This window comes from Crocodylus siamensis, chromosome 4 (assembly GCF_052110815.1).
Source record: "Crocodylus siamensis isolate JL-2025a chromosome 4, ASM5211081v1, whole genome shotgun sequence".
NCBI lineage: Eukaryota > Metazoa > Chordata > Crocodylia > Crocodylidae > Crocodylus > Crocodylus siamensis.
The window spans coordinates 86,367,481-86,389,919 of NC_143398.1; the positions used below are offsets into that span (position 1 = coordinate 86,367,481).

Sequence of the window (22,439 nt, forward strand, 5' to 3'; positions counted from 1 at the left end):
TAAACCTGCTGTGCTGGAGACATATATACTTATGGATACATATATGCATTCAGAAGTTAAAAAGAAAACCGCACACTTCTTGAAATGATCTAAAGTTGAAAGTAGTAGATTCAAGCTAATGTTCACCATGCAGCAACACGCTTCCAAAATAAATGCTTTCTTAGTAATATTTACCCACATTTAAAACTAAACAAACAAATAGGTTTGGAAATATACAGATAATAATCGCTTTCCCACTGAGTGCCTGAACATCAGAAAGGACTACTGAGAAAGTTAAAAGCAACAGGAACCTACCTCAGTTGTGGAGGTGTGATGTCCTAGTGACTACTGCACTATTTGAGACTGACTTAATTCTCTGTTTCAACTCAATTCTGCTCCGCCACACATTTCATATGTGAACTAATATTATTTCTGGGTCTCTGTTTCCCATATGTAGAATGGAAGAATAATTGCACTTCCTACCTCACAAAGGAGTGGTGAGGATACATACATTAAAGATTTTAAGGCAGGCAAGGTTCTTTGGGTAGATGTGATATTTTTTATTAGACCAACTAAATAGTTAGAAAAACGTTATTTGCAAGTTTTTGAGCACAAACACCCTTCTTCAGGCAATCTAAAACAGTGGTTCTCAACATTTTTGCACCAGGACCTAATTGTAAACATTGATGGCCAGTACTGACCCATTGCCCCTCACTCCTGACCCAATGCCCCCTGCCCCCAGCCTCACAGTGTATGGGACAGATGGGGGGGAGGGGGTGTGGAGCATGGGAGCCCCAAGCAGCCTTTCTTTTGCAGGCAAGAACTCTGCCAGGCTGCAAGGGAAAAGCCACAGGTTTCCCATGTTCTTCTCCTTTAAAGCAGAATCCATTTTTAAATTTTTTGATCCATTTTAAAGTTTGTTCATGAACCATTCATATGTTCTTGCAACCCACTTCTGAGTGGCAACCCATAGGTTGAGAAACACTGAAAACCAAAACTAAGTAAAGCGTTCCCTGAAATTTGAGTTTATATGTCGACCAAAAAATATAAAATTGCACATGCACACAAAAATCCAGGGGTTGGGACTGTTAAAAAATCTGGAAAATGTGACTCAAGTATAACCAATGCAAAAGTATCTGAGTTTGAAAAGAGACTGAAATACCTGAAGTATGAACTCTCTTATTCACAAGCCAGCCTTGTGAATTATTTTCCTGCTCAAAGCACGTTGAGAATGGACAATTATTGAATAATGAAATATTACACAGTTAATGGCCACTCATTTTTAAGCCACATGTGGGGGCTGTGGCAATGATATTTTTTTTGGTTCCCAGATCAAGAAGCAGCCCTAGTCCAAGGACTCCAGAGCACCATATAAACTCCACTAAAAGGAGAGGAGACCAAGCTCAAGGTGCCTACTGGAGCCCATTAGTGACAGAGCTTTTCTTTATTTTTTCCTCTTGTATGGGGGACTTGACATGAAAAGCTGAACCTAATTCATCCCTTAAAATAATTGTACTAAAAATGTGTCCCTTAAATTATTCTAAATTTTCAAATATGAGTACACCTTTAAAAAACATGAGGTGGTACACAGAGTAGGGAGTAGGACTGTGAAAACAGGCTTACTGTCCCTGAAGAGGGATCAACTGCCAACAGTTTGGGAAGCTATGGGTTAAAACAGGGGCAAACTCACCTTGCACCCTAGGCCAGATCTAGCCAGGCGGCACAGGGAACACAGTGACAGCCTCCAACCTGGTGCATGGGAAGGAGGAAGCAGCAGCTCTAGCATATGGCAGGAGTTACAGCTGTGCCCTATGCCCCAGGCTGGAGCCACCACCACCCTGTACCAGGGCAGCAGCTTTAACTACAGCACAGGGCATCAGCAGAGCTAGCATCCAAGGAGGTAGGGCCACAACAGTGGCCATGGGCAAAGTGACTGGATAGTGACAGGGCTGTATCTGCCTCTGTTCGCTCTTCTGTCAGTGATCACTGTGTTGACCAGGACCCAATGGCTCCAGATTCTGTAGCAGGCCACTCCTCTGGGGCCAGCCCAACTTCTGGCACCTGCCAGTAGCCCAGTGGAGCAGCCAGAACAGCTCCACAGAATGGATGCAGCCTATAGGCAGCAGCAGAGCATAGCCCCTGCTGCCGGCACTGCCACTCCTGCATCAGCACTGGGAGCAGGGGCTCTGCCCTGCCGCCACTTGCCAGCCAGCATGGGAGGACACAGGATGCAGGAATGGCAGTGCTGGGAGGGGGAGCTGTGCCCTGCTGCCGCTTGCCCCCTTCTCCCTGGAGCAAGCTGCATGCGCATCCCACCCCCCTCACCCCAGCTGGGCAAGTGGCAGCGGGGTAGAGCCCCCACTCCCAGTGCTGCCACGCCAGCATCCCACACTCACCCCTCCCCAAGTAACATGCCCCTTGCCATAAGTGCCCTCCCCCAATCCCAACAGGCTTGTCAGCTGCCTGTTTAGTCTATGGACAAATGTCCGAAGCAGCCAGATCTTTTCCAAATCAATTCAGACCTTTTACTTGGTTTCCCAATTTGATTTGGATTTGGAGATTCAATCCCTGAATTGGGCCACATCTCCAAACTGAACCACCAACCATAGAGCCCAGCCTCCTTGCAGCATGTGGCCGGGAAGCTGCAAGCAGCCCAGGCTCTGTGGCAGGCAGGCAGCAGCTTCCCAGAGCCCAGGCCAGCTGCAGCTGGGAAGCTACAAACAGCTGCGCCATGCTCCACAACCCCTCTGTGGCTGTGAAGGCTGCATGCATGGTGCCAGCACACAGCTAGGAGGGGACCTGAGGGCAGTGCAACCCTGGCTCCTCCCCTGCTGTCTGCCCAGAAGCACACATGCTGCCACAGAGCCAGTGCTGCAGAGTCCAGCACAGCTGCCCAGAGCCCAGGCTGGCTGTGGCAGGCAGCCAGGAGGTTGCAAACTGCTGCACTGGGTTCCCCAACCCAGCTTCACGGTGGTGGCAGCTGCATGTGCATCTTGGGATGGACAGTATGGGAGGAACCAGGACTGTGCTGTCCCAGATCCCTTCCCACCTGTGCTCCCAGAGGCACATATGCAGCCACCACCACAGAGCTGGTACGAGGCTTGTGGAGCCTAGCGCAGCTGTTTGCAGCCTCCTGGTTGCCTTCTACAGCCAACCCAGGCTCTGGACAGCTGCACCAGGCTATAAACAGCTGTGCTAGGTTAGGTAGCCCTAGCACCAGCTCCACAGTGACAGCGAGTACACATGTACTTTGCAGCACGTGGTGAAGAAAGGGCTAGGACAGAGCAGCCCTGGCCACTCCCCTGCCACCTGCTCAGAGGCAGAAGTGCAACCACTACCAAAATGAAGATGGTGCCCCTCACAGCTCCCCCACCTCTGACACAGCAAGCCGAAGCCTGGCTGGAGGTTGGGGTGTTTTTGACACTCCAGCCAAAAGCTACTCCTGCTCTAGAGCTTCTCCCTCCCCCAGTGCTGCCACCATCTGGGGGAGAGTGAACAGGAAGAGAACACTGAGCATGGGCAAGGAGCACAAACAAGAGGCTGTCCAGGACTAGCTTTCCTCTTCTCTCTCTCACTCGCAGCTTATCCTGTAGGGAAGAAGAGGTAAGGATATGTTTGTGTGTGTAGGTGGGTGGGGGAAGGAAAGAAGCAGGAAATCAGAGGTATGAAAAGCAAAAGGAAGACAATGAGTCAGTCAGTGGAAAATAAAGAAGACAAGTAAGTGGAAAGGGAGAGACATGGAGCTGGTGTGATTTTTAGACATGTCAGAGTCCTAAGATTTCAAATGAAATCAGCCAGAGCTTTAAATGATTAATACCTCTGGAAAGTTATGTTCATAGGTATTAAACTCGAGACTTGACAGGCACTCATCATGCACATTAAAACAGACAATTTACCAAAGACCCAGGGCCTTCCTTTCTCCCTCCACCCTGGACAGAAAAGCAAAGCAAATAAAGAAACATAATGGAGTGAACATCATTAATATCCATGCTAACAGACATGGTGGATGATCCTAAGGGTGTTTTACAGTAAAGTATACAGAAGAGGAAGCACTGACTGTTCTCCCTGCTTCCATAGGCCCAGAAAGTGAAGAATCAAAAAACTAGCCACCTTGTTTTAAAGCAGGGGGGAGATATTGACAAGAAAAAACAAAAATCATGTTGCTCTTATCCAAGTATTTGTCCACACACAATTATTTCTGACTAACTGCATCCATATACAACAGATACACTTGTACTTGGCCTAGTGGGTTAACAAGGCACAACAGGAATACAGTATTCTTATTCCAAAACTAGAGCATCCACATAGGGAGATAATCAAGCATTATTCAGGCATTAATAAAGTTACTTTTTATGTAGGATAGCCCATCTGGGTAAACAACAGTGTTAATTTCTCAATTAATCTATGATGTTTGGGCCTAGTAGCTTCCTGACCCTCTCTCTCCATTGAGCTGAAGAGAGTAGATTCTTCCCATTGACTCTGCATTTGGATCAGGCTTAAAACAAACCTTGAACTATCAACATGTCATCCCCCTGCATTCCCCCCTCCACCCCACTTCAACAGGCTTCTGACTGGACCTCATATGCTTGCTTTGAGAAGACTCCAATTCTCCTCCTCCCTTTTTCTCTTTTAGTGTTTGCTACGCACATTTCTTAACAAGTTCTTTCTGTTACATGGCTTTTGCTTTTCCAATAAATCCCACCCCAACAAAAACTCCTTAGCAAAGCCACACAGAACAATTAGTGTCTGTAAACCTAAACTGCGGCAGAATTACACTAATCAGATTCTTGTCATTTTGCCTGTCACCATTCAAAAACTAGTAGTCAACTGTGCAACTGACAAAGAACAAGTCAATTTATCTCTGCTGCTTGGAAAGTATTCACAAGACACAGACAAGCAGACAACGTAATTACTGCTTGTGAAGAAAGACCAAAAACAGAGCTAGGGAGAGGGGCAGAGTGGTAAAACCACCATCCTTAAACTTCCAAGTTGCAGCAGACATGATATTAAAGGGTGGAGTCTATACAAATACAGGACTGGAATACGTCTCCTGGTCCTTTGAGTCCAATACTCAAGGGAAAAAACAAGAGGGAGAGAAAATGCTTTTCCATTCCAGTACTAGGACAGGGTTGAGGGAGGTTTTCATTTTCAGGCAAAACAAAGATATATTTAGCCCCTGAGCAGGGGATCACAAGACCATAGTAAGAATACCAGTAGCCCCTTTTCCCTCAGAGTAGAAAGAACAAGGTGATACTCCTGAACATTAAGACAGTCATCTCCCACCTTTTGTATTAATCCTGCCTGTTAAAGAGCATGGTTCACTACTAATTTAAAATCATAGAAAAATTCAGGTTGGAAGGGACCCCAGGAGGTCATCTCATTCACCCTCCTGCTCTAAACAGGGGGGTGAATGAGATGAATCCCTGACTAGATTATCCCAGCCAACAGTTTAGAGTCTGTCAAATTTGTTGCACTACCTACCTAGAGAGGCAGTAAGCACTCTGGCCCCACAATAGGTGAAAGTAAGGTTAAAATGTTTTAAACATGAAACTAAGTAACCACCTGAGAAGCAAAAGAAGTTACTGTGTAAGCCACAAAGATGCATCATGCCACAGAAGGTGTGCACTAATAAAAAAAACAAAACAAAAAAAGAATAAGGAAGCAAAAGCTAAAGCTTTTAATACAATGTTGGTCAAGTAATATTCACTGGAACAGATTATCTAACAACATTTCAGCAACATCTATCAAACCATTTAAGTATACTGCCACATGCCCCATCCCACTACTCAGCCAGTTCTACCCTTAGTAAAATTATGCAAGTACACTGTTTGACAAATGTGACTAACATTCAACTAATGTCTTCAGCCATCTGACTAACTCTAGTAGTAAGTATATTTATTAAAATGAAAACTGATCAAATACTTAACAGCATACAACCACTTATCCTTGCAAGGAAGTGTCAGTCCCAACTCTGTTCTCCATTTTTCTGACAATCATCTTGGCTCTCATTAAAGACCATCTTCCTTCTGGAACTGACACAGAATATCAAACGGATGGAAGGTTCTCCAATCTGGAACATTTTTGGTCAAAGACCAAAGTACTCAAAATAACCATCCTCAACCTTCAATATGCTGACTGCACCGTCCTTGCACACAGGGACAGAAATCTCCAGACCAGGCTGGATCTTTTCAGAGAAGCCTATCAAACTTTCAGCCTCTCTCTCAACATCAAGAAAACTAAAACACTGCCCCAGGCCACAAACAAGGCCCACCCGCTCCGCAAATTACCATAGAAGGAAAGCTCGTGGAGGTAGTCAAGTACTTCCCCCTACTTCAGCAACTGCCTCTCTCACCAAATCTCAATGAGGAGATCCAGCACAGGACCTGATGAACAAATGCCTCATATAGGAAACTGCTTCAGTGCATCTTTATTCATCACAATCTCCAAAACGACACCAAGATTCAGGTCTATAATGCAGTTATCATCCCCACTCTCCTCCAACAAAAGTGAAACATGGATGACCTACTGTCATCATTTCAAAAGCCTAAAGAGATATCACCAACAATGCCTCCAGAAAATCCTCCACATCAAATGGGAAGATTGCCACACAAATGCCAATATCCTTGCTGAAGCCAGTGTTATAAACATTGAGGAGATGATCCTCAAGCACTAACTTCACTGGATCCTACACTGTGAGAATGCAGATGTCTCAGACTTGACTCCCAAAACAACTGCTCTACTCCTAACTGAGAAACATCTTGAGATCTTCCAATGGCCAGAGGAAATGCTACAAGCACACATTGAAGGCATCTCTCAAGGAAATAGATGTCAATGTCAAGACTTGGAAGAAGTTGGCTGCTGACTGATTCCAACCATGCCACAACCTCAACAAAGTGGCTGCTCACTTTGTGGTACAGCATCTCTCTCTCAAAGCAGAGAAGAGAGACCAGAGGAAGGCTAAGGAAAAATCCTGACTTACAGTCTACCCTCCCCCTGCTGAAAGACCTGCAACTTCTCTGGATGGATCTGTGACTCAAGGATGGGATTCTTGTCACCTCAAAACCCATCAATGAGCTGTGGCAGAGATCATCCTTAAATCAAGCAATTGCCGCTGACAACTACTTATTCTTTTAAATTCTGGACTATGTGATACCACAGAGGTTCCTTTTCCCCCCCCTTTTTTTAAATAAAGCTAAATAAGCTGTGGGTCAGATTTTCAAAATCTGATTAGGAATATTTTGTATAACCACAAACCTTCTTTACAGCCAAATGTGCCAATAGTTAGAATCCAAATCAGTTAAAAACTATAGTGTAAAAAGAGCAAGAGGCAGCTGGCATTCCACACAGAATTATAAGAAAATATCCTAATCAAATGTGGATGTTTTTATAAAATACCTGCTGTAAAATATCTACCATATACAAATTATGTTCTGGCATAGGATGCAGCTTCTGTTAGCACTCATAGGGGGCAAGCTGTATGATGATTTTGATCCAAGAGTTAGCCTGCCCTAAATTCATACTGGCACAAAGCTTTCTATATCAAGTCATCAGGTATGCCATAGAAGAACACATGACAACTTGATATGAAGATTTTATCAACATGAATATAAATAGATTTCCACTTGGTATGGAAAGAAAAGGAACACTACTTTTTCTCGTTTCTTTTGCACATACTTGGCTATATCCAAAGGCAGCAAAACACTAAAGTTTCTCAAATGGAACATCTATTCTAAAACAAATCAAAATCTAAAATGAACTTTAAACCAATTCTTTCTTCAGGAAGAGAAAAAAAATCTTTCAATGGTGTCCTCACTCTCCCCCCATGTATTGCCAGATGAGAATTTCGCAGAAAATGAAAACCTTAATGGAGTCTATTAGGAGGAGCATCCATGTTCTCTGCCACCAGGCAGTCACTTAGGTTAACACATACCGATCCCCGCTACCACTTCTTAACTCTGGGTTGATTTGAGTCCACTAGTTAAAGGAAAAGTGTTATTTCATTTGTCCCAATATGCATGTTCTGCTGCATCTGATTCACATCCTGACATTAAATATCTACACTACTCAAGGATGTAGCACAAGGTAATGCAAAAGCCAAAAAAAAATCTTAAAATTTAAGATAACACTCTCTAGGCTCCAAAAGTATATAGAAGCATGACTCACAGTCGATGAAACCCCAGTACTGCTCTTACCCCAGAGAAAACAAATTAGAAAGAATTTGGGAATTAGTGGTCAGCCTCAATTCTGAGATCCCATGAAAGCTATTTTTTTTTTTATTTGTGAGAAAGCTCACAAAAAGAAAAATCAACTTATTTTGACATTATGCATATGTACTTTCATTGCTCCAATGCAAGTTAGTTGCCAACATGAGTGGTAAGCAGGAAAAGAGTACATAACAGCATTTCAAGACTTAGATTAATAAGAAAATGTTCACTTTCCTTCCACCACCTTCCATACCTCAAACAAGGACCCCAACTCTGAGGTCTGAACTGCAGATATCAAATTTAAGTTTGAAATCATCCTGATTCCTTTTTAAGTCTTCTTCCTTTATGCAGCTTTATTCACTAAACTACCATAAGGACCACTGTATCCTTAAAATTTAGTATAATGCTTTGGAGACAGTAGAAGGGAAGAAAGTAAAAAGAAAAGGGGAAAGGAGGAAGTGGCAGTAGCTAGAAAAAAAACCATGGAACTAAGTTGAATATCAATCACTCAGCCAAAGTCAAACTGTCCAGGCTATGAGGGCTAGAATAAAGGACTTCCAATACAGAAAAAAAATATTCCAACAGTTGGCAATACGATCTAAAAATGCTTTAGAGTTTCCTGTGTGTAACAGGCCCCAACCTCATGAATCAAAACTAAAAGTTCCAAAAAACTGATGGCATCCACAAGTACATTAACATAAATTGTTCTGAACATCCAGGTTTCACCCATGTGTAGTTGACATTTCACATTATTATTAAAAAAATCAAGAAAAGCTGGTAAAAGTACAAAGAAATATCAGCTTTGTATTTACATTACTCATGGCAATTTTGACAACTCTTGTCTTTATATCCAACTCCACATGCTGCAAAACTGAAGTATAAAACACAGGCTCAGCTAAAGAAAGCAAGGTGTGCTATAGGTGGCCACTGTACAATAGCACAGAGGTGCTGTGGCACAAAATGGGTATGGAAGTTTAAAACGGGGGGGGGGGGGAATAAATAAGTAAATGATGCTTTTGAGTCAAGAGTAGGATCTAAATGGAGAGTTAAAAAAGACATTCAGGGTGGGAAGAGAAAAGGGTACTTATATCTAAGATTGAGGCATACTGACCAAACTGTATATAAGCGTTCATGACCCAAGTTAGGGAACACTGTATTCCACTCCTAAAACAGCAATAGGTAGGGGCAAACTGACCCTGCCTGAATTTAATTTAACTTGCATATGATTAGCTCTTCACCTCATATCCATCTATTTAAACCTTTTGCCTTTACCAGAGTATCAAAGCTATTAAATTGGTCAAAAGTATTTAACACTATTTTAAACCATTTTGACTAAATAGTAATAAAAATTCTACATCCAAAAAGCAATAAAAACATCGATAAGCTTGTCCAACTCAACCCAGAACAATTATAAAAAGAAGCTACTACTATGTAACGTAAATTTGTTAATTAAAATTTGGTGACAATTGTATGAGACTACAATTCTTACTAGTATGTGCAATCACAAAAGTCACTCCAGTAACTGGCACTATTTGACTACCTAGATACACATGATGTGATGACTCTACCTAAGAATTCCAGTCACTGATCCCATAGAGAAGCCTAAACAGCACAGAAATAAATCCTGCTGTGGGCAAGTCAAAAACACATTGATGTTAGAGAAACCAGTACTATCAAATCCATTTTTTTATGCAAAACAGCTTTAGACTCCAAAAAACCCCATTCATTCAGTATATTTCACAAGTACCAAATTTCACTGGACTAGTTTTAGAGATGTATTTTAATTAAAAAGCTATGTTAAAAATAATCATACACTTTCTGGAGATCTGACCATACCTCATATCAAAATTTGAGACTTACATAGACCAGCTATAAACTCCCCCAAAATGCCCTATAAATTTCAAATTACAGGGAAATCAAGCAAGCAGTATGAAAACCATCTGAATTCATTACATATTATACCAGACAGCAACCTGCCAAGCTGCTAGAGCAGCAATAGGATCTGTGCAGTTAAAAAAAGGGCCCTTCAAGAAGAGCATCCATTGTCATTTAGCTCTGCATGGTAGCTGGTTTAGTTAAGGCTGACCTAAAAAAAAAAAAAAAGGTGTGGGGGGGGAAATGGGGTCCTACTTTTCTTTTCAATATTGTATAAAGGCAGCATGAACAAACTGGTTTCTCCATATTTTTACCTGGGGGAAACGGAGGAGGGGGGCTTAAGTCTTCTTTTCTGGTTTTCCTGGAAGACTCTACAGACAAAGAGAGACCCAGCAGAACCAAGACACCATGGGTAAACCCAAATGAACTGAAAGAATAAATTATGTACAGGTTTCCCTCACTTTATGTGGGTTCTGTATGTGTGAATTCACCCTTGTGCGATGACCCTTTATATACCAGAATTTTGTTATACGCAAGGTAAATTCACTCTTATGCGATTGGGATGGTGGAAGCCTGCAGTCAGCTGTTTTGTGCAGTGCCTTGAGAGAGCAACATGCACCAAAATATAGTCTCCTGTGGGGAACTGTGCTCCTCACTCATTGTCTGCAACATGCGTTTCTCTAGTTGCCATCCCCATTGCAATAGTGCCCTGTGCTTATGTGTACTGTCTGCTGTTGGTGAGTACCAAAACTGTCTTGTAAAAGTGGGGTCTGGGGGGCAGTACAGTCAAGGTCTTGGAACATATCCCTACTTGTAACATGGGGAAGTGGGTTCCCTTTATGCAAATTCAAGTTATACACCATTTTCCCAGAATGCATGTACAACATAAAATGAGGGAAACCTGTATTTTTAATTCACACTGCACTACGTTACCAATAAAGCTCAAACATGCTTTAAAAGAATTGAAGGGGGGTGGGAGCTTAGTTGAAGCTTAGCAAGCTCTCCACGCACATGGAAGATCTCCACTAGAGACAAGTTTTGACATGGGTAATATTCCTTTGGTAAAATAAAAACATCTAAATGGCCTTCAACATATCTTTGTGTCTTATCAGACACCTCCCCCGCCCCCAAAATGAGAGATGATTTTTGAGTCATTACAACATAAGAAACTGATGCCTTCACATGGGGAACCAACTTGCTTCATGGGCCACCCCAGGAAAGATTAATTTAAGTGCAGACTGCACCAGGAATCTAGGTCTTACCAGTCCCAAAGCTTGTAGAAGTTTATTCAAAGACCAATGCCCAAATTTACATTGTTAAAGACAGGCTTAGCTGTTTCTATCAAAAAGCAGATGCAATTGGACATCAAGAGGATTTATGGAGTACCCAAGTCCAAAGGTTTCCTACAAATACTTGATCTTGAGTACTGGCACCTGCATGTGCTCTCACTCTATGAGAATTATGGAGCAGTAGAGGTCACATTCTTACATACAAAGTGTATCCATGACACTGTCCAGAAATCATATTAGATTTATAACAAAGTAACATATGCAGTTTTTAAAAACCATAATATATATATTCTGGGTGCCTACAGTTTACTGAAGTAATCCAACTTTATTCAGCTTTCTTCAAAGGTGTTAAGCAAAATATAGCTATCAAGGGATATGACTGACTGCCAGTAAACACCCTCTTTTTTCCCTGATTTTTCAGAGTAGTTCTTTCAGCAGGAGAACAAGGCTGTCACTTTCCCTCTTCTGGGGAAAGGAGGGCTAGCGCACTGGTAAGATAAAGCAGAGGAGCGCACAGCTCCATGCAGCTCAAGCTGTGGTAGCATCCCATGACTAGTTTTCTGTGTTAAAAAAACCCCCAGCAACAATACTTCCAACATATGAAAAACTTAGTTGGGTGCAATAAGCTTAAAAAAGGAAAATTTCAGGCACAGTTAAAGATTAACTTCAGTGAGGGTAAAAGGTATGGCACATTAACCCCGCCCCAAAAGATCAAAACCCATCTGAGCACAAAGCACGCTGGAGTACAGGCAACAAAGGGAGGCTCCTGGCTTCCCACAAACCCAGCCAGCCTGCAAACACTCCGGCTGGAGAGGAGCTTGGCCTCCATCCTCTGCTCATCCCTTGGTGCTCTGCTAAGAGAAAGGCCCCACACAGCAAGTCGGCACCTACTTGCTAGGAAAAGTCTGAAGGTGCAGATCTGCCTTCTCCAAAACCACAAATGTGGCAGTTACGCTCTCCTGGGTCAAGCCTGTTCCCATCACCAGGGATAGAAACAGCTCTCCAGGGCACAGACACGAGGGTATATAAGAACCCCCCCACTTTTAGTTAAGGAAAGCAAAGGGCAGCACAGAAGAGACCCGGCCTGGTCCAACTCCCCCATCCTGAAAGCGCTGCAACACTGGGCCTACGATGCCTAGGCAGAAGCAGGGCAGGGAGGATGCTCGGAGGGCCACCCCTGCGGGTCGAGGCCCTGCCGTGAAAGGAGCCGGCACAACAGGAGCGGAGTGGAGCGGCCCGGCCCGCTAGGCCCCGCTTATGTAACACCCCCCGGGCAGGGAGCGAGAGGAGCCGGGTCTGGGTCACGGGGCACCGATTCATTTCCCCGCCAGCTGGAGGGGGGCACCGGGGGAGCTCCCCACACCCCCCTTGCCCTGTCCTGTTCCCCTGCCTCACACTCTCGCCCGGGGCCGGGGCCCAACCCCTCCCGGCCCGCCCCAAGAACAGCGGAGCCCGCGGCCCGGCCCCTCCCCAGCGTGGCGCCCCCTCACCCCGTTACCTGCGGCCCCCTCCCGCGCCGCGCCGCGGCTGGCCGGGGCGGGGTGGGCGGGTGCTCAGTGCCGCGGGCGGCGGCGGCGGCGGGGCCCGACGCGGGGCCGGGGGAGGCTTGGCGGAGGCGGCGTGGGGGCGGCTCGCTCCATTCTCCCCCCGCGCACGCACGCACACACACACACACAGGAAATAACACGGGGTCACCTGACCTCCCCCTAGCCAATGGGGGGAGGCGCTGGGGGGCCGCGCGCGCCAGCTGGGGCGGGGGGAGCCGCGCGCGAGAGGCGGCAGCACCAGCAACAGCGGCGGGCCCCGGGCGTGGGGGGAAGGGACAGCGCGTGCGCGCACGCTCAAGACGCCTGCGAGGGGCGGGGCCGCCGCCGCCCGTTTAAAGGGGCAGCGCCCAGTGGTGGCGGGAGCCGGGGGGATGTAGGAGCCGACAGGCTTGAGTGGGGGAACTTCCCTCTCTCCACTCATGCAGCCTGCCGTGGCCGGAGAGCCGCGCCTCAGTTTCTCCTCCTCTGAGGACGCCCCTCCCCCAGCCGAGTGCGCCGCCGCCCTGCCCAGACGGGACAGGACTGGCTGCCACGCGCCTCAGCTCCCGGGCGGTGACGGGGCGGCTGCCCCCTCCCCCCCAGCAAAACGCAGCAGAGGCACACGAGCGGGTGAAGCTCCCCGCGGCCCTGACCGAGCTCGGGCGGCGGCTCCAGCCCCCCCAGGAGTCTTCTCCCCGGCACTGAAGCGCCACCGAGAAGAGGCTGCGCGGTCCTGCTCCCGGCCTGCGCCTCGGCTCGGTGCAGCAGCGGCCCGCCCCAGCCCTCCCCTGAGGAGCAGCAGGGACGGGCCGGGCCGGGCCGGGCCGAGGGCCCTGGGCTCGTTCCATCCGGAGAAGACCGAGCTGAGGGGCTTCACTAATAGCCCTCGACTCCCTGCAGTGCAGGGGGTCGCGAAGAGGCTGGAGCTGGACTGCTCTCAGTGGTGGCAGGTGACAGGACAAGGAGCAACCGACGCAAGTTGCGGCAGGGGAAGTTCAGGTTAGAAGTCAGAAGAAACTTCCCCACGAGGAGAGTAAAAAAGCACGGGAACAGGGCACCCAGGGAGGTAGTGGGCTCTCCCATCCCTGGAGGTTTCCAAGACCCCACTGCAAGCCTTGGCTAGGGTGACAGGGCTGGGCCTGGTTCTGCTTGGAGCAGGGGGGCAGCCTAAACTGCCCCAGGTCCCTTCACCCCTCCCCTGAGTTTTCTATGATTGTAACTTTTTATTTTTTAATTTTTTTCGTGCACACATCTTAGACTGAAAACCACATGCACTTTCCCACCTGAACAACTTGCTGTGTGCATCTGTAGGCCTCAGGCTTTTTTCCCTTCCTTTTAAATCATGGTATAAGTGTAGGCAGGGGCTGAAACATGGATGCTGGTGAAGGGACCAGCTGGGGAAGGGGGATGCAGAGCCTGTCAGCTCATCTCAACTCTTTTATGTTGAAACTACATGCCAGGGAAGGGAGCTTTGTATGACACTCCAGCTTCCTCCATCTGCCACTCAGAGCTTTTCACGTGAAAATGTAGGAGCGTGGCAGCCTGAAATGCTTTAAGTGTTGGGCAGAGAAAGCTTGAACATCACTTAAAACTCTCTCTGGCAGGAGCTTTGCAGAGTAGCTATGACAGTTTCCATGACTGCCCCTCCCCCCAGCTCCATTCCCATGAGCCTCAGACAGCCTTCATCTCTTGTAATAAAGCTTATTCCAGAACCAGGCCCTTCCTTATAGCTCAGCCAGCAAAGCCCTGAATTGCTTAACTGGCTGAGCTGAGACAGACCTTCGGACAACACTTTCACTGACAACTTCCTTGTAGGTGACTTAACCTGCAGAAAAGCAAACTACACTACAGTCCCTGTCAAAACTAATGCTGGGTGAGACTGAGGCATAGATGAGACAGGCTAAAGCTCAACGTAGATAATACTGGAGTGATAGCAACAGGCTAAGGGAGGCAACCATAACGTAATAGTAATACCTGCTCCCACCACTTGTCAGTTGAGTTAGCAAATTAGCAGGGGCTGACTGAATCCCCAGCTGCTAGATAGGCAACCACAGAAGCAGAAGTTTCTAGGAAGGTCTTGCCTCCCACAACACACCAGACTTGATTGTTTCTAGTACCAAGCTTCTAGTCTGATCTTTGCATTCTCTCTCTCAGAATAGATGGCTACAATATGCTCCAGGTGAACTATTTGAGAACTGCAGCTAGCTCAAAAAACAGGCGCTGTCTTAGTAAGTGTTCTTTCTCTCTCTCCCTCCCCAGGAACAGAATGCATTAGTGGCTCTGATCTGCACTGGATACCTGACTTGTCTACCTGAGCCATATGTTTCTCTTCATGTGACTGCTACAACTGTGGTCAACAGAAGTGATCAAGTTATTAGAGCTCCCTGGATACAAAAGGAAGTTGTTTCTGGTGTGTTCTCCATAAACCACCTTCCAGATTACAATTTACTACTCCCAGGTATTTATCTAACCCTGTAGGATGTCCTCCAGGCTATCCTGTAAGTCAGTGGTTCTTAACATTTTTTTCTACCAGGACCCATTTGTAAACATCAGTGGCCAGTTGCAACCCAGTGCCCCTCCTGACCCGCTGCCCCCCAGCCCCAGCACCCTTGTGGGGAGGGGAGGGGGGCGCAGTGTGGAGCATGGGGGGCCCTAAGCAGCCCTTTGCAGGCTGGAAATCTGTCAGGCCTGCAAGAGAAGCCACGGTTTCCTGCGGGTTTTTTTCTCCTTTTAAGGCAGAATCCGTTTTTAAGTTTGTTTGTGACCCTTTTGATATATCCTTGCAACCCACTTCTGGGTCACAACACACAGGTTGAAAAATGCAGCTCTAAGCAGTGCTTTTCCCTCAAGCATTCAGGGAAAGGAGAAGCATGATACAAGCTGCAATCAGAAATGATGGGATACATGGATCAGATTTGGATTTCAAATTTGGTTAATTGTGCCTCTGGCATAGGGGTGAAAAGCAGCTCATGGCTCAATTTCATGATTTTTTTTTTTTTTTTTTTTTTAACCTTTAGGGTAAGATTGCATAGAGCAGTAGTGCTCAAACTCTGGCCCACTGGGCCATGTCATCCACCCTATGGAGTTCCCCACAGGTTTGGAAATTTGGCAGCAGCATTAATTGCTATGGCCAGATCTATCGTGCAGGGCAGAGCTGGCACATGGAATCACACCCACAGCTTGACCCTGTGCACCAGCACTGTGCTGGATTTGGTCCAGACTGCTGACCCTGCCCATGGGATCTGGCTGGCAGCCCAGGCCCGCACCATTCATCTGATTTGTGGGGACAGAAGATTGAGCACCGCTGACTTAGAGCACAGCATAAATATCTTTGTATACATTAAATGTTGCTTATATGAAAAAGAATTGTAAGAGACAAAAATACATCACCATGTAAATAAAAATCATACAGGCATGTGCACTTCTAAACACAAGATAAACTAAATATCTAAGAGTCAACTTTTAAAAATTCAGCAATATATTAAATACAAAAACTTATTATGAAAAAATATAGCAGTATTAGAATTGCCACACTGAACCAGTCTTGTGGTACATGGCATCCCATATCCTATCTCCAACAGTGGCCACTGCTAGATACTTCAAAGGCAAGCACAACAACAGAAATATAAGGTTTTTAGGTGCTGGTAACACCAATTAATCAGCAAATGTACTTTGAACATAGAATGAACTTGTTCTGTCAATTTGCACATGCCTGATATACTACCGTTCCAGAACTGCCCATGGGAAAAATGTACCACTGTTCATGTGAGAGTTGGTTTAATATAATGAAGCAAAATAAGTGGCCACCTAATTTTATTAATGAAAAGTTACAAAGGTCATATATGTTAAGTTTTATATGTGGTATGCTATGTCTTAAAGCAAGGATGGCAGAGGAGACTGGTAGCACAGCAAGAGATGGGGCAGGAAGCAGAGCAGACAAGATACACAAGCAGGAAGCAAAAAGTGGGAGAAAATAGGACAGGGAACAGAAAACAGACTGAGCAGAGGAGGAAGGATCAGTGTGGCACTCAGGGAGGATAAAGGTTAATTTGTGGGACACCTGCCAAAAAAAGTTGTCCCCCACTGTCTTAAATTATAAGAGTTGCTGCTCATCCATAAGACACCTAATTAAAAAAGTACCAAAACACTATTTGTCACATTTAATTATGTTCCTGCTAAAGTGACCAGCAATAATGCAGTTAGCAACACTCATTTTATATCATTATCTTTTGATTTCAGAGTTAACAAAAACTATGGAGTTGAATGGCAAGGCTCACCCCTCCAAGAAATTGTTTTAGGATGCCTGCAGACTCAGGAAGAGAATATAGTATCAGTTTACATTTAGTTCACATTTTTGTACTTTTTCTTCACAACCAAAAACTACACTTTATTTTAGAAGCAAGAAATTCACATTCTGGATGATCTCTGGAATAACAATTTGACCACAACCAATCCAAAACATAAATAATTATGTTTGATAGAGCTAATAAAAATTAATCCCATTAAGACACTCATATCCCAATCCTGCCATCAGACTTCCATTACTGTAACTCAGTGCTTGTGTAGATCCAATTCTAGGATCAAGATCAGTAGCCCTCTCTACATCAGATTTTTTTAAGTCTGATTTATAGGAATTACTTTTCAAATATTAAAAATATGTAATTTATTAAAACCAAAAATATGACCGCCCCCCAAAAATAACTCTTAGACCCAATTTTAAAAGGAATTTTACTCACCGTTGTAAATTCTCAAATGTCTTCTAAGAATAAGTGCTGTAAGTTGACTGTTATTCCAACATAAGAAAAAGTTAACTCCCCACTATTTAATGCAACACAACTATAGCTGGGGAGCCAGCAGGATACCTCCACAATAAAAATCTTGCCCCTTTGTTACTCTCCAATCCTTCCTCCTTTGCTGCAAACATCCCTTTTACTTGTATACAAACGAGAAGTGTGTTCATAGTTCTGATCTAGCTACAGGTTAGTAATTACTAGGAATCATTATCCCACTCCAGACGGCTATATTAAGGGTGAGGTGGGATATTTTCTGTCTTGGCCAGTGTTCACAGTCAACTCTCAGAAGCCATAGGCACTGTCTAGAACCTACAAGGAGGAACGGGATTCAAATTATGTTTATTGCTTTTCTACATTAAAGGCAATTGTGCCAGGACAGGATTGAGGTTTACAGGGTAGTGACATTTTCTTTCCTGTGGCTGGAACATACTGGCTTTCAGATGCTGTTAATTCTGTACCTTTCAATAGTATTTAAGTCAGTCTCTTAAAAAAAAATCCTAAAGAATATCACCAACTAACTTCCCAATCCCATCTGCCTGGCTGCAGGAAACAAGTACACGGGCATCTGTAAGAATGACAGGACCTCTGAAGGCAGCTGGTGGGATTATTTGAGGGGAGTTTTAAAGAATGAGCATTTTCAATGCTGATGAAGAGTACTGAACAAGCAGCATGTAGAGACTCGTGTCTCCACACAGGAACAAATGCACAGATTCTTCTGAAGCACACTAACTGAACCCCCTTCTCAAAACAGCACCTCTGCCTGGACCTTCCTCCCTTAATTCCGTTTCATGTCATAGACAGACTCTCCCATGCACGTGAACAGCTTTTATCTCTAGTGGTCATATGCTACGAGGATGGGCACTAAAGAAAAAACTTCAAGACAGATAGTACAAAAGAGGACAATGAGATCAGGCACCTCCAGGTCACACAATCAAGGATGGCAACTTACACTCGCTGTGGGACAGCTAATTCTTTAGACAAGAGTAAAGCAACAGCAGCTAGTCTGTCTCTCTCCAAGAAAGACATCAGGCTGGCTGCATTCATTAACATTTCCTAGCACTATTCCCACCAGCCCTTCTACTTCCCGTAGAGTGCCTCAGCTAAAAAGTTTTATGTATATCTTGCCCCACTGCAGAGGGAGGAAGTATCAGACCACTCCCTGGATATTGGAGCAAATGCAGGAAGGGCTCCTCCTTCATTAATTCCCTAGGACTGGATTTTCTCCCAAAGACGCTACTCAAGAAATCTAATGCCTCGCAGAAATATTCTGTGTAGAGCACTCAACCCAGTAGTCATGACTTGGCCATCATTTGGGAATGGCTCTCCTCCAGACAAGAGGATCTCCATACACCACACATCGAGTCATACAGCCAGATTTCAGCAGCCAGGCTGAAGTAGCCTGAGGCACATCCAAGGAGAAGCTGATAAAAGTGGTTGAATGTAGGAATCATGGGAGGAAAGTCAAGAAATATCAACATAGGAGACAAATCTGTTTCTGTTGTCTTAGAATTTCGATAGGGCTCATCCTCCATCTTTCTTTGTTGCAAAGAACTTCTGCATGGAAACATGATCTTTGTTCCTTAACACCTGCTCATTTTCTGCTGCTTATTCTTTACATCTCCTGTTAGAAGCCTCTGCTTGCAATATTGGAATTGGTTGCTGTGGAAGTAGTTCTGATGTTGCAGACAAAGGGATATGACTCCAGCAAAAGGATTATGAACAACAAATGCTGAACTCTGAAAGATAAAGGATCCCATTTCTCCACAGATATCCAAAATGAGGAGGAGGGGAGGGAGAATTAAAAATAGAAAGCCACATAAATATATGGTTCACTGGCAAGACTGTCCAACAAGGCAGAAAAGGTCATCAATAAATCTTCATTATCTGAATCACTAAATGTACCTAAATTTATAAAAGGAAAAAATTCAAATGGTCTTACCATAAACCAACTCTCTCTTGCCAGAACTTGCTTTATGGAAAGAATTTTTTTGTAATATGTTAGCCTTTAACAGGGGTTTTCTTTCCTCTTTTTTTTTTTCTGGTGGGGCAGGGGGAGGGAGCAGGGGATCCTGTCCAGAAGGGAGTAGAATTTCCAGATTTGACAAATGTTCTTCTTTCTTAAATCCCCCATGACATAGTCCTAAATTTTAGGGGCAACTGCAATTTAGATTCCTATTTTCACTCCTTGTTGGCTTTTTCCCAGATGTGTGCAATAGTTGTTTTGAATCTCATATGATCTAGCAGAAAAAATACCCCCAAGAAAGATTTGGAAGAACTGAGGCTGGTTCTCCAAGTCACTTACCTTTTGGAATACAAGCTGACACACTGCTGCTACAGAACCACAAACATTCAGGCATGTTAAAAAACACTCTACAAAGGCTTGTGGTGGCAGGAGGCAGAAGGTAAGATAAGGTGAATGGGAATAGACCAGGACTGTTGGATGCTGAAGGCATCTTGGCTCATCTGAGTAGCCTGAGGACTCAGAAAGGATTTAAGGTAAAATAAATCTCATGAGCTTCCAATTCTTCTGTCATGCATAGCAGTGTTTTGTAGCTCTACTAATCCATGAATTACTGGACCATTGGTACCCTCCCGTCCCCTCCTACAAGGGTCATATCATTCTGATTATTTATTTGCCTTAACTTCTCATCTGCCCTGCCAAAAAAATCCCAGCAAGTTTGAATTTAAGTGATTTTAATACCTGATATCACAAGAACTGTAAGAGGCAGTAACAAAGCTGTGTTCAAAGCCTCTAAGCATTTAATCCCTTAGTCCAAAGGTTTAACAAACAATGCAATTGAAATAGGGGCAAGAAACAAAAGCAATTGGAATTACCCCATTTTTAAAACATAAGAACCCCTACACCAACTTGGAGCAATATTTACACTGCATAAAATGTGTTCTTACCTTGGATTAGCTTACTCAAGCTAGCCAGCTTGGGTTAAAAACCATCAGGAAAGACAAGGTGACTCAGGTTTTAACATGCATTAACAGCTAGAAATCAATCCATTTTCTCTATAGATTTGAACTCAAGCTGCTAACCCAAATTAAAATAGCAGTGAAGGTAAGGTAACTGGTTCTTAACCTGAGTAAGAACATTTATTTTTAAAGTGTGTAGACCTACCGTTGGATCAGAGTCCCATGTTCCTAATAAAACCATCAGCAATCTCTACTTCCAGGTGCAAAAGAATCTACAAAACAGCCCAGTGAAGTTAAGTGAATTAATTTTTAAGCATTTCTTTAATAGGCTATCATTGTTTCTCTTGCAGATGGAAAAAGTGAACTGCTTAGGGCTTTACTAGCACCATGGGACTCTCATGACCTCTCAGCCTTTGCTGAAAAAGGTAATCACAGCTGAGGGACAAATATGTTACGTTTTCAAAATCCTTGTGGAACATTTAGACTTAAACCTGCAAGAAGGTGCCATGTTGGGTTTTTAACTTCCAGCACTGCAATCTCCACCAGGGTTCTGAAAGCAGAGCTAGAGTCTTTTTTTCTCATGCGTCATCGGCAATAATAAAGGTGCTTCAGGCTAAATTATTCCCTCAGCAACTCTGCACTGGTCTTAACCAATTTTAAGGTCCAAAAATCCATATTTGTCATGGGGTGAGGGGAAAGAAGTGCAGCACAAATTCTTTCGTCATTAGCAATTAAAAATAAGGTAAAGAAAAAAAAATCAGTAAGTGTAGAATCCCAGCACTTACCGGGTATATACCTGCACTTGGGGCAATTGTATTAATGAATATGGGAGTGAGAAGAAAGTACATATCAGATCCATAGGGAATGAAGATTTTCCACAGTAATGACTTGTGGGATAGAATCCTAGCCACATCCAAGCCAGTCCACTACAGGGGAGAGGCAGACCAAGAGTTGAGAGAAGGGGAAAAACGCCAGCTTCCAAATGCCAGCTCTGCTACCAGACTTTCATGATAGGATTCATTCTACAAGATCAAAGTGCTGGCTTGCTTCTCTAATGTAGAAGAAAAACGATAGCCATCGCATCAGGAATTAGCCAGCTTCACATCCCTAGAGAAACAGTAAGTCACCAGCTAGCATGGGGTAATAATTAGGGGGTTTCTTTAGTGGTTAAGGTTTTTTTTCCCCTTCAAGATTGAAGGGAAAAGACAAAAAAGCAGCAGGGCTTGCAAAAAGAGGGGCTGTCATAACAAGGAGAAATAAAATAAATCATTTCAAATTCCCCTTTACCAGCAGCCGCAGGCACCCCTTCTGTACAGGCACCTCCTGCCCAGAATTTCCCCTACTCAGAGGGACAGTGCCTTACCCCAATGCTTTTATCCTCTTGATAATGTCTCATACCCAGCTGGAGTCTGCCTCCTTCCTTCCTTGCAATTAAGAGAGTGAAGGAAGACACCTGGGGACCTTTCCCTTGCTTAGGAAAAGGTTTTAACCCTGTCACTTTCCAACATGCAGTAAGGCTCTGTGCAGTTACAGCACATATGGTTACAGTGCTGGGTAATGGCTCTCAGCAAATTGAAGGGAATTTAGAGAAAAGAAAAAGAGTGTGGAGGGAACCCAATCTCATCAGTGATTTAAAACAGGTCTGTACAAAGTCCAAAGGAATATACTGTATGGAACAATCCAGCAGTGCCAGACAGCAAGACACGGTTTAAGGCCTTTCCTGCATCACACTGGCTAGGTTACATCCCCACTATCCTCTCTACCCTCTAGTTCACACTGCTTCCCCTCCCTGCTCCACCCACACACAACTCACAGCAAATACAGTACTTAACCCCACCTAGAGAATGCTGCACT

The 22,439-nt window shown here is 44.6% G+C and overlaps 1 protein-coding gene and 1 long non-coding RNA gene across 10 annotated transcripts in view; one reads left to right on the forward strand and one right to left on the reverse strand.

The window, feature by feature from the left end:
• TCF20 (transcription factor 20) overlaps nucleotides 1-22,439 on the reverse strand; it is a 173,964-nt gene that overhangs the window by 74,708 nt on the left and 76,817 nt on the right. Inside the window, exon 1 of one of the 7 annotated variants that reach the window (XM_090042709.1) lies at nucleotides 12,846-13,011. The exons of the other annotated variants lie outside the window; for them this stretch is intronic. The gene's annotated coding sequence lies outside the window, so the exon portion shown is untranslated. Of the gene's footprint in view, nucleotides 1-12,845; nucleotides 13,012-22,439 lie in introns of those variants that run through there. 7 annotated transcript variants of the gene reach the window in all.
• Nucleotides 13,231-19,675, forward strand: LOC149865949 (uncharacterized). 3 transcript variants are annotated; one of them, XR_016441818.1, is made up of 3 exons: nucleotides 13,231-13,872; nucleotides 15,133-15,331; nucleotides 18,213-19,675. It is a non-coding gene; the product is annotated as an uncharacterized LOC149865949 (long non-coding RNA). The 3 variants fall into 3 exon arrangements; XR_016441817.1 differs by lacking the exon at nucleotides 18,213-19,675 and adding an exon at nucleotides 17,113-18,203; XR_016441816.1 differs by lacking the exon at nucleotides 18,213-19,675 and adding an exon at nucleotides 15,891-17,103.